The following is a 13,303-nucleotide window of genomic DNA, read 5'->3' as shown; positions in this document are numbered from 1 at the left end:
ATCTCTGTTTGTTTGTTCTTTAGTTCTTCTAGGTCTTTGTTAAACATTTCTTGCGTCTTCTCGATCTTTGCCTCCATTGTTTTTCCGAGGTCCTGGATCATCTTCACTATGATTATTATGAATTCTTTTTCTGGAAGGTTGCCTATCTCCACTTCATTTATTTGTTTTTCTGGGGTTTTATCTTGTTCCTTCATCTGGTATAAAGTCCTCTGCCTTTTCATTTTGTCTGTCTTTCTGTGAATGTGGTTTTCCTTCCACAGGCTGCAGAATTGTAGTTCTTCTTGCTTCTGCTTTCTGCCCTCTGCTAGTGTTGGAGGGTGTCCTGCAGAGGCAGGGGGTGGCTGTGGTTCACCATAGGGACAAGGTCACTAGGAATAAATTTTAATCTAAAGACATATAAGAACTTTATGGAGAAAATGGCAAAACATCATTAGGGGATGAAAAGGAAATCTGAGAAAAATATGAAGCCATACATCTTCATGGATGTGAGGACTCAGTGTCATGCAGATGTTTTCCCCAAATTAATTTATTACATTAAATGCTATTGCAATAAAAATCTGGAAGTTTTTTTATAGGACTGGAAATACTTATCATAAATAAAACATGTATGGAAATACTTGTATGGAACCACAAAGAACCAAGAAAGTCAAGACAATTTTGAAGAAGGAAAAGTGGGGAGACTTACTCTGCCAGATGTAAAGCTTTATTACAAAGTTTTAGTACTTATGACAGTGCTCTATTTGTGCTATGGGAGACAAATATACCAATGGAACAGAACAGAAGGCCCAGAAACATATTGAAATTTGAGATATGATTGATGTTGCATTACAGCTGTGAAAGGATGGACTATTCAGTAACTGGTACTGAGAGAACTGGTGATCCACATGGAACAAATCAAACAGATACAATTTTACACCATACACACACAAAAATTTTCAAGTTTCCTAAAGATCTCAATGTAAAAAGCAAAATTTTTAGAAGACAAAGTAATACCATTATAACCTTAGGCTAACAGTATTTCTTAAACAAGTCACAAAAAATGTGCTCATCATAAAGAAAAAGATTGATAAATTCTACTCCATTAAAATTGAAACATGAAATACACCTATAACAATAGTGAAGACAAGCTCCAAACTGGATATTTGCCCCAATTAAGTCTTAAAGGATTAATGTCCAGAGTATATAAAGAACTCCTACAAGTCTATAAGACAAAAGGCAAAAACTCAATACAAACTGTCAACCTACAGAAAACTTGAAGTGCCAACTAACATCTGAAAAGATCTTCACTAGTAATTTCACTAGTAATCAGACTATTTTTTTATGCAATCACATTTTTAATAACAAAGGTATTGTTTTTAATATGGTCACATATACTTGGCTAAGTCCAGATCTTAAAAAACAAAAGTATCTAGCCCAACAGTACAACCATACAGCTTTGTACAGAACATTCCATAAATCAACAGAAAACACATTTGAGCACAAAAATAAATATTTAAAGAGAATCTCTAAGCAGCATTTTATTTCTGCAAAACAGACATATAGTACTGATTAAATATCTACAAGTGCTTTTACTTTACAAAAATACATATAGACTAATTCATTAACAATGACCTGGTAAACCTTCTTAATAGACTAAGTCATTAACAATGACCTGGTAAACCTTCACTTCAATCTGAATGATTGATAAGCTAAATCTTACAACCACAAAAAGGTTTATATTTGTATTAAGATGTTACCACTTTTGACCAAAAACAAAAAAAAAAAGCTTAAAATATTTTATATTTCAAAGGAAAATTAGCAACATAACTGCACAATATAGTCTATGATGGTTTTATTTAATGTGAGGGCTACTCTATTAAAAACTGGTGCTTGCTGTTGTGTTGCCAGAGGCAGGAACACAGCAGAACACTGGTGCTTCTCCCACAAACTCTTGTCGGCCACAGCTTCATAAGGACACCTGGGCCCCCAACCCCATTCAAAAAAATACAGCAAAAGGAAACCGACCCCAAACAATGTTAGGCTGATCCCATTCCATTTCTAATGTGCAGAACTCCAACTCTGCTGGACTGATGTGAAGTCCACGAATACATAATCTATTCACTATCTCTGCATTGCCCGGAAATATTTAATCTTCCGTTGGTACTAGATTAGTTTCTTATTCCATGAAGCTCTGAAAGATGGAAGAAAACTGGACCCAGCATTTAATATGTTTCACTTGATTCTAGATTTAAAGATAATTAAAATTAAAAAGCATTTCTGAATAATGACTCAAGTTTTGATTCCTAAAAAAAGGAACATAACAAGTATTCATTCTAATGAGCATTTAAAATTATTTTTGTTTAGTTTCATAACTTTCTTTTATTTCTTTTTTTAATAATATCTTTATTGGGGTATAATTGCTTTACAATGGTGTGTTAGTTTCTGCTTTATAACAAAGTGAATCAGTTATACATATATATATGTTCCCATATCTCTTCCCTCTTGCGTCTCCCTCCCTCCCACCCTCCCCATCCCACCCCTCTAGGTGGTCACAAAGCACCGAGCTGATCTCCCTGTGCTATGCGGCTGCTTCCCACTAGCTATCTACCTTATGTTTGGTAGTGTGTATATGTCCATGCCTCTCTCTCGCTTTGTCACAGTTCACCCTTCCCCCTCCTCATATCATCAAGTCCATTCTCTAGTAGGTCTGTGAAGAGTCATGTACCAAAATGTTCATTGCAGCTCTATTTACAATAGTTTCATAACTTTCTGAAAAGGATGTGCTCAAACATTTTAATTCTATTTGGAAATATAGTAAGGATAGCAAATAAACACACTACTTGTGAAAACTACATTACATTAGGAAGAGGATCACTTTTAAATTATTTGGGAAAATGTCACTGCTTTAAGAAAAAACTATAGGGGCTTCCCTGGTGGCACAGTGGTTGAGAGTCCGCCTACCCATGCAGGGGACATGGGTTCTTGCCCCGGTCCGGGAAGATCCCACATGCCGCGGAGCGGCTGGGCCCGTGAGCCATGGCCACTGAGCCTGCACGTCCGAAGCCTGTGCTCCGCAACGGGAGAGACCACAACAGTGAGAGGCCCGGATACCGCAAAAAAAAAAAAAAAAAAAAAGAAAGAAAAAACTATGAAAACCCTGTAATGTATATTTGAGTACATTTTAATGAACATTCAACGTTAACTTTTTTCAACAAAATACTACTGAACTAGGTATATCAAGTAAGTCCAGAATTAGTTGGTTATTTTGTGCTTTCCAAGGGTTTGAGTTTCTAGTATATTTAATATTTTTCAATTTTTATAAACCGGATCTGGCAGACATGTTATATTCCTTATTGTAGGGATAGGTATATCTCTTAAAATAATAGCATTTCATGTTTTTATGTTTCTAACCCAGAAAATTAAAGTTATGGCAAACTCACTCATTTTTTTAATTCCCACAACCAATATCCATATCTTACTGGTATAAAGCATAGCCTGCTGGAAAATTCCTTATGGTAAACCAGAGTATGTAATGGAGTGCATCCATATTTATCCTATCCAAGGAGGTTTACCAGGTGGCCTGTCAGGAAGACTTCATAATGTGAGCCTTACGTGAGGTGACCCACAGCATGGGCTCCCCAAAAGTCGCTACGAGAGCAGGGCTTAACCTGGTGTAACCTGTATATAAGCTTCATACGGGGCTTATCTTGCCGCATTTGGCTGTATGGCTAGATTCTAAAATACAAAGTAATTGCTGAGAAACAAGACAAAGAGTTACTTTAAAAAAAAAAACCACAGGCCTTTAGGAAAATTTTGCTTTTGAATACAGAAAAAGCATTTACTTATGTGAGTCCAGTAGAATGTACTGTTTTCTATACAAGTAAGCATGTCCGCACTTTTACCCAAGTAATTTCACTAGTGATTTCACTAGTAATCAGGGAAAAGTAAATTAAAACCACAATGAGATCCATTTCACACCTGTCAGCAGGTATGAAACTATAACTAGATTTGGTGGACCCTGAGCTTATGCAATTGGTAGGGCTCATTTTAAGAAAAAGAATACAAAATTACAAACACAAAGTTAGCTATGGGCCTTTTGAAGGGGCCCAAGCTAACGAAAGGTCCTTAAGCTTCATTTGCTTCATGGTAAATCTCTTTTGCCTGAAAATGCCAAAGGTCACAGAGGAGCATATGCAGCAATTGGAGCTCATACTATTGGTGTGAGTGTGAATTGGGGCATCACTTCAGAGAGACGCTTGGCACTGTCTTGTCAAGTTGAAGATACACGTTTTCTAAGACTTGGCAATTCTACTCTTAGGTATACATCCTTAAGAAACGTTGACTTGTGTTCCAAGATGTTCATAACAGCAATGTTTGTAATAGTGGTTAAAAAAAAAAAAAGGGTGTGTGTGTGTGGGGAATATCCTAAAAGCCCATTTACAAAACAATGAATAAAGAAATTATGCTTTGTTCATACAATGGAATTCCGTACAATGATGAAAATTAATGTATCAGAGCTGCACGTAACAACACGAACTCATCTGACAAGCACAAATCAAGTGAAAAATATTATGAAAGAAAACTTACACATGATTCTGTTTATATAACGTTTAAAAACATGTGAAATGCTTATGATTCATACATACACAGCAAATGTATAAAAACTAGCAATAGGGGCTTCCCTGGTGGCGCAGTGGTTGGGAATCCGCCTGCCAATGCAGGGGACATGGGTTCGTGCCCCGGTCTGGGAAGATCCCACATGCCATGGAGCGGCTAGGCCCCTGAGCCATGGCGGCTGAGCCTGCGCGTCTGGAGCCTAGGCCCGCGTACCACAAAAAAAAAAAAAAAAAAAAACAAGCAATAGAATGATAAACAAGAAATTAAGGATAGTGGTTACCTCTATGGTGAGAGGGAGAAAATTAGCTGGGGGGTGGGGACTGTGAAGAGGGCTTCAACTATATCTGTAATATTTTATCTTTCTTACTGCAGATTTCTTTCTTTTTTTCTTTTAAAATGTGTATTAGTTTTCCAGCACCACCTTAACGAAGTACCACAAACTAGGTGAACTAAAACAACAGAAATTTATTCTCCCACAGTTTTGGAGGCAAAAAGTCCAAAATTAAGGTGTTACAGGGCTGTGTTCTATGTGAAATGCTGGGTAGAATCCCCCCTTGCCTCTTCCAGCTTCTGGTGGATGGCAATCCTTGGCATTCCTTGTCTTGCAGCTGCTTCACTCCAGTCTCTGCCTCTGTCATCACATGGTGTTCTCACTGTGTGTCTCGGTCTTCTCCTCTTTTTTAAGAATGCTTGTCATTTTGGATTAAGGGCTCATCCTATTTTCTATGACCTCATCATAACTAATTACACCTGCAATAATCCTATTTTCAAATACTGGTCATTCTAAAGTACTGGGAGCTAGGACTTGAACATATCTTTTCAGGAGGCGTGATTCAATCCATCGCAAGACATCATTTCCATGCAGTGAAACATAGAGATCTAAAATGTATATTTTGATGCGTTTTGACAAATGCGTATACCCATTAGTATTAGTTTTCGACTGATCCTGTAACAAGTTACCACAAACTTAGTAGCTTAAACAGCACAAACTTATTATCTTATACTTCTATAGGTCAGAAGTGTGAGATAGATCTCACTGAACTAAAATCAAGGTGTTGATTGGTCTGTGGTCCTTTCTGGGGCTCTAGAGGAGAATCTATTTCCTTACCTATTCCAGCTTCTAGAGACCACCCACATTCCTTAGCTCATAACTCTTCCCTTCTTCTTCAAAGCCAGCAATGTTACATCTCTCTGCACTTTCTTCTGTTGTCAATCCCAGCCAACAACCAGAGGAAACCTCTGTTCTGATTTCTATCATCTTCAATTAGTTTGGCCTGTTCTAGAACCTCATATAAGTGGTACATACAGTATCTTCTCTTTTGTGTGTAGCTTGTGTCTCATCGCATAATATTTTTAAGGTTCATCTATGTTGTACATGTATCAGTCACCCATTCTTTCTTCTTGTTCAGTAGTGTCCCATTGTATGACTATACCAGCATTTGGTTGTGCATTCTCTTTCTGATAAACATTTGGGTTTTTCCCGTCTGGGACAATTATAAACTTTCTCACACAAGTCTTTTTTGGACACATGTTTTTAATTTCTATCAGGTAAAAATCTAGGCAAATTGGTGACTCAGGGGATAGAAATATATTTAACTTTATATTAAACTGCCAAATTGTTTTCCACAAGTGGTTTGACCAATTTAAATTCCCATCATAAATGTATGAGAATTCCAGTTACTCCTCACCTTTGCCAACATTTGGTATTATTGATCTTTTCAGTTTTAGGTGGGTATTTGTTTTATTTCTTAAAAAAGAAAAAAGAAGCAAAAATTTTTTTCCCCTCAAACAACAAAATAAGGAATATTCCTCAAAAGGTTTGCCCAAGTTTAGAGTGAAGCTCTGGTGGTATACATTAGCAAATTATTTTTATGACCATCATATGATTATAACTTAGAGGCACTCTTAAAAAATTAATAACAGTTGAGCCTGAATATAACAAATGTATTGATTTTTACATATACCTTAGGAAAACAATCTTTTTCCCTCCCATCAGGTTTTATCCTCATAACTGACCTGATGCCTTGAATTAAATACTTCTCTTGGTTTTTCAACATTCTCCCACTTTCTGAAGACGGGCTGTGTTTTATTTATTTGCCTTTCTATCCCTAGTACCTAGCACAGTGCTGGGAACATAGCCAGTGCTCAGTTAAGGCTGCTGAGTGCATAAACAAATAAGCATACTGATATAAAGCATAAATATGAAAGACTAGAGCTACTTATCTCTCTTTTAATAGAAAACCAATTTCAGATTTGTGCTTAAGTCATAATTTGGCCTCAGTTACATATTTGGGTTGAGATAAAATCTTTTTTTATTCTAGTTCTAAGTTAAAGTGAAAGAAATTTGCTTAAGAAGAAAATTAGCATTTGTAAAAAAAAAATCAGTGATTTGTTGTTTCTGTTCTCTGAAACCACCAATTTTCTAGCCACAAGGTTGTTTCAGGTGTGATACCTCATGACTCATAACGCTTTTGAGATGGCTATTTTTATATTTAGTAGCCCTGTATCACCCTGTTCTACAACACCAGAAGGCATGGCCTTCCAGCTGTACTGAATTCTACTAGAGGTAAAAGCCTCTGGATAAAATTTTCATGAGTCAAACTCAACCTAAATGAAACCAGCAGTGCCTGTCTGGTACCTCTAGATCTGTGGTTGGGATTCAGGGACTCTGTTAAAGTTCTGCAAAAATGTGTATGTGTGTGTGAGTGTACAAGTGTGAATTTTTCAGGGAAGATGGTCCAGTTTTCATCAGATTTTCAAAAGCCAAGAAATATGAAAAAGTATAGAGCAGAGTTCACAGATTTAATAATGTGGCTACATTGATTTGTCAGTTATATCAATTTGTGCATAACAGTAAGTTGATTCATTAAATTAAATAATTAACTTGATTTTTCTTCTTCTAAGTTGACCAATCAAGTGTTTGCCTGAATAAATCAAACAAATTCCTTGGCATAATGCAGGTGCATCCCCAGTTATCACTGACAAAGTGGGAAGAAATTACACCAGGAGGCAAATCTCTTGGTCATGGAGAGAACAACAAAAGTTCACCTCCCTGAGATTTACCATTATGTGTAGATGTCAAATCATACTGATTTTTCTAATAGAACCCAGGCTGCCTTTCCAAAGGTCCAACTGGCCCATCTAGATCATCTTTTTCTGTTTCCTTGAGGAGTTAGGAAATGAGACAGTTATTCTTTTGTATTTCATAGAGACTGACCCCCAAAGGATTCCAATCCATCAAAGAAAATAATTTCTAATTTAATATGAATCAATATATTAATCCCTCTTAGAGTCAAGATGAGACCAGACCCCAGAGGGAAATTCAAATTTTAGAACAGAGAGAAAAGAGTAAAGCAAACTAGTAATTACCAATCAGATTTAGAAAAGCGTACAAAGGGAAAGAAGAAGCCATCCTATAGAATATACTCCTTTGGAAGAGTTTGGATTAGAGTGACCTAGAGGAGGCAAGGTCATCCTCAGATATAAATGGGGGGTGGGGGGTGGTTGAGAAAGGGAGTGGGAGGTGATTCTGAGACATTTGCAGGAAGTACACTTTGTACAAACTTGATAACAGTCACCTAGGGTTCATGACTCTCATTCCAAGCATAAGTAGCATTTCCTTTATTGTTTGTTATTTCAACTCGTTTTATTATGTGTAGTAGTATAAGATTTCTTATAGCAATATTGGAATGGAGGATTGCATTCATTTGGAAACTACATTCTACTTTATTATCAAGATTATATAACATTTTGGAAGTGAGCCAACTTCATCTTTGGGGGAGTTTAAAGAGCTGGCTGGGTTTTGTACCAGCTTCATCATGGTGATGGTTTTCTAGTAAACAGTCAACGTTTCTAACATGGATGTTGTCCACAAGAGTCCTAACATCTGAATAATAATAAGACTGAATTAATCCATTTTCATTTCTCTGCCAAATCAGAGGGCTCCTACTTGGCCATCTCCCTTGTTCTTCATGTAACATGTTATACTTTTCACTTCCTTCCTGGAACTCTCCTCCTTTGCTGTCTATCATCTTAAATTCTCTTGATTCTCTTGTCTCTTATTAGTCTCCTTATTGCCAGTTCTTCTTTCTGCCACCTTCTTTCTGGTTCCCCAGGGTTTAGTTTTGTTCCTCTTCTTTTCTAACTCTGCCTTCACTCTTTGTTTGTGTGTGTGTGTGGGGGGGGGGGGTCTTCCAAATAGTCATTTATTTATTTGTTTATTTATTTAAATAAACCCTAAATATCCATTATATTTTGTTAAACCACATATACAGCTGTCCCTCAGTATCCACGGAGGATTAGTACCCCTACCTCCCCCACAGATACTAAAATCTGTGGATGCTCAAGTCTCTTATATAAAATGATGTAGAATTTGCATATAACCTATGCACATCTTCCTGTATACTTTATTATTTTTTAAATTTAATTTTGTTATAATAATAAAGAAACAGACTCGCAGACAGAGAGAGAAAACTAGTGGTTACCGGTGAGGAAGAGGGAAGGGGAGAGGGAAAAGATAAGGCTAAAGTATTAAGAGGTACTATGTATAAATAAATAAGCTACCAGGATACACTGTACAGCACAGGGAATATAGCTGATATTTTATAATAACTATAAATATAGTAAAACTTTAAAAATTGTGGATCAGTATGCTCTGCATCTGAAACATATAATCTTGTACATCAGCTATACTTCAATACAGTCACTCTTTGAGAGACGTTTATTCTTTTTTTGTTGTTTTTGTTGTTGTTTGCTGTTTTTTAAAATTGAAGTATACTTGATTTACAATGTTGTACTAATTTCTGATGTACAGCAAAGTGATTCCATTATACAAATATGTACATTCTTTTTCTTCTTTTCCTTTATGGTTTATCACAGAATATTGAAAATAATTCCTTGCGCTATACAGTAGGACCTTGTTGTTTATCCATTCTCTATATGACAGTTTGCCTCTGCTAATCCCAAAATCCCAATCCATCTCTCCCCCACTCCCTCTCCCCCTTGGCAACCACAAGTCTGGAGAGAACTTTATCCTTTCCATGCTTGTGATTCCAAAATCAGCATTTATGCTCCCCACTCAAATGCAGATCCTATACTTGTAGCTGCCTACATGAATGCTCCCTTTAAGTGAGCCTGCAGTTCCCCAAACTCAGAATGTCTAAAATTGCATGCAGCAACTTAAAAGTATAATATAGTCATATTATTCATGTGTCAGTCTGCCAAGACAAAAAGTTTGAAAATATTCATTCTAATGAGAGTGTGGAGAATCAAGGCCGTCTGTGCTCCGTGAGTACAAGATGTTTATTAGTGCATGTGATTTATTTGGCAATATTTATCAACATTTAAAAGATATTTATTAAAATTTTAAAAACATATTATTGGACCTAACTTTTCTAGTCTAAAAATTTAGCTTAGAGATACGTGTCCATAAATATGTAAAAATAATTGCATATAAGAATTTGCATTGCAGGAATGTTTTGTAGTTGTAAACAATAATAGCAGCAATGGGGAGGGTGGGGGAGGGATGGATTGGGAGTTTGGGATTAGCAGATGCAAACTGTCATATAGAGAATGGATAAACAACAAGGTCCTGCTGTATAACACAGGGAACTATTTTCAATATCTTGTGATAAACCACAGTGGAAAGGAATATGAAAAAGAATATATATATGTATAACTGAATTACTTTGCTGTACAGCAGAAATTAACACAACATTGTAAATCAACTATACTTCAATAAAATAAATTTTTAAAAAATAGCAGCAACAACACCCTACCAAAACAATCCCAATAAATACAGCCAAAATACTTATCAGGAAAGACTTGTTAAACATAGTATGTCCAGGGCTTTCCTGGTGGTGCAGTGGTTGAGAGTCCTCCTGCCGATGCAGGGGACTCGGGTTCGCGCCCCCGTCCGGAAGGATCCCACATGCCACGGAGCGGCTGGGCCCGTGAGCCATGGCCGCTGAGCCTGCGCGTCTGGAGCCTGTGCTCCGCAACGGGAGAAGCCACAGCAGTGAGAGGCCCGCGTACAGCAAAAAAAAAAAAAAAAAAAAAAAAAAAACAACAGTATATCCATACAGTGTAATACTATGTAGCTTTTACAAAGAATAAGGCATCTCTGGAAAGCTCTGTCTTAAAAATATACTATTCAATGTAATGTAAATAAGAATTGATAGAGTATGGTCATATTTGTGGGAAAAAAAACTTTCAAGAAAGAACACACAAGAAGCAGCTAATAGTCACTATGTTCTGAGGCTATGAGATGGGGAAGAGGAGGAAGAGGATTGTACTTTTCCTTTTTTCTCTTTTTTATAAATTTCTTTATTTTTTGGCTGCGTTGGGTTTTTGTTGCTGGGCGCGGGCTTACTCTTCATTGTGGTGCGTGGGCTTCTCATTGTGGTGGCTTCTCTTGTTGCAGAGCACAGGCTCTAGGTGCAGAGGCTTCAGTAGTTGTGGCATGCAGGCTCAGTAGTTGTGGCTCGCAGGCCCTAGAGTGCAGGCTCAGTAGTTGTGGCACACAGGCTTAGTTGCTCTGCAGCATGTGGGATCTTCCTGGGCCAGGGCTCGAACCCGTGTCCCCTGCATTGGAAGGCGGATTCTTAACCACTGCACCACCAGGGAAGTCCTGAGGATTGTACTTTTCAATATACACCATATTGTTTTGCCGGTTTTTTGAAAATACTTACAGTTTTATTGATAACAAAAATAAAATGACTTCATTCTTTCTTACAAATTCATCTCCTGGTTTCCCCAACTTTGTCCACATCACTCTCCTTATCAACCTAGCTTGAGGGTTTGGAATCAGCCTTGATTTCTCTTTCATTTTTAACTGTGTTGTAGTGTCTCCAAATCCTCTTCTTTCTCTTCAGTGTCTCAGCTTCATCTTTTCCCATCCGTAAGGCAACCTCTGCCCTGGTCCTGATTCTTCACCACTTATTTCCCATGAGGACCTGGGCAAGCCACTTAATCACTCTTTAATTTCCTCATATGTAAAATGGAAATAATAACCCATATACTGAAGGGGAGGGAATATTTTAGTTCTAGGCCAAGTATCTAGCTGGGTGAGGGCACAGGCCCACCCACCAGCAGGCCAGCCACCTTGGATTCCTTGAGCCACCCTGGCCACATGGGAATCTGACTTTGCCCACCTGAGGGCCCAGGTCTCAGCCCCACCCACTAGTAGACCAGCACTAGCCCTGGGACCCCTGGGTCCCCCATAGCCAGCGATCTGACCCAGCCTCTCCCATCACCATTAGTGATGCTCAACATCACTGATCATCGGGAAATGCAAATCAAAACCACAAAGAGATATCACCTCACACCTGTCAGAATGGTTATCATCAAAATGACAACAAATAAAAAGTGTTGGCAAGGATGTGGAGAAAAGGGAACCCTCAGGCCCTCTTCCTGAGAATGTAAATTGGTACAGCCACTATGGGAAAACATTATGGAGATTGTTCAAAAAACTAAAAATAGAACTACCACACGATCCAGGATTCCATTCCTGGGTATTTATCTGAACAAAATGAAAACACTAATTTGAAAAGATATATGCACCACTATGTTCATTGCAGCATTATTTACAATAGCCAAGATATAGAAGCAACCTAAGTGGCCATCAGTAGCTGAATGGATAAAGAAGATGTGGTACATATATACAATGGAATATTCTTCAGCCATTAAAAAAATGAAATCTTGGCATTGTAACAACATGAAATAAGTCAGACAGAGAAAGACAAATACTGTATGATTTGACTTATATATGGAATCTAAAAAAACAAAACAAATGAATAAACACAACTAAACAGAAACAGTCAGAGATACAGAGAACAAACAGGTGTTTGCTGGAAGGGAGAGAATTGGTAAGGGGAGAGAAACAGGTGAGGGAGATAAAGAGGTACAAATTTTCAGTTACACAATAAATGAATCACAGGTTTGAAATGTGGGGAATTTAGTCAATAATTATGTAATATTTTTGTATGGTGACAGATGACAATTAGACTTATCATGGTGATCATTTTGAAATGTACATAAATATCAAATTACTATATTATATACCAGAAACTAACATTGTGTTGTAGGTCAATTATGCTTCAAAAACAAACAAGCAAACTCATAGGAAAAGAGATCAGATTTGTGATTACCAGAGGTGGGAGTGGGAGGAGAGTGAATTGGATGAAAGCATTTAAAATGTACAAACTTTAATTTGTATGAAAAACTTTCATAATGTATGACAAGATAAATATAATTAACACTTCTGTCCATTATATATGAAAGTTTTTAGAGAGTAAATCATAATAGTTCTCATCACAAGGAAAAAAATTTTTTTCTATTTCTTTCATGTTGTATCTACATGAGATGATGAATGTTCACTAAACTTACTGTGGTAATCATTTCATGATGTATGTAAGTCACATCATTTTGCTGCACACCTTAAACTTACACGTGCTGTATGTCAATTACATCTCAATAAAACTAGAAGAAAAAAAAGAAAAAAAACTTGCTCTATCATAACTACCTCATGTTCTTTTAATTTTCCCTTAATTTGGCCCAAGTTTCTATACTCTCCTTCCCATGTTCATTTTCTATTTTTATTTCTTTTGGCACAAAAGTTACACATGCTCATTGTAAAAAAAAGGTATTACATTTTATGGAAATATGCACAATAAAAATGCAAGTTGCATTTCACCACACCAATTTTACT

This window comes from Delphinus delphis, chromosome 9 (assembly GCF_949987515.2).
Source record: "Delphinus delphis chromosome 9, mDelDel1.2, whole genome shotgun sequence".
In the NCBI taxonomy this organism is placed as follows: domain Eukaryota; kingdom Metazoa; phylum Chordata; class Mammalia; order Artiodactyla; family Delphinidae; genus Delphinus; species Delphinus delphis.
Note: the sequence above shows the minus strand (reverse complement) of the source record.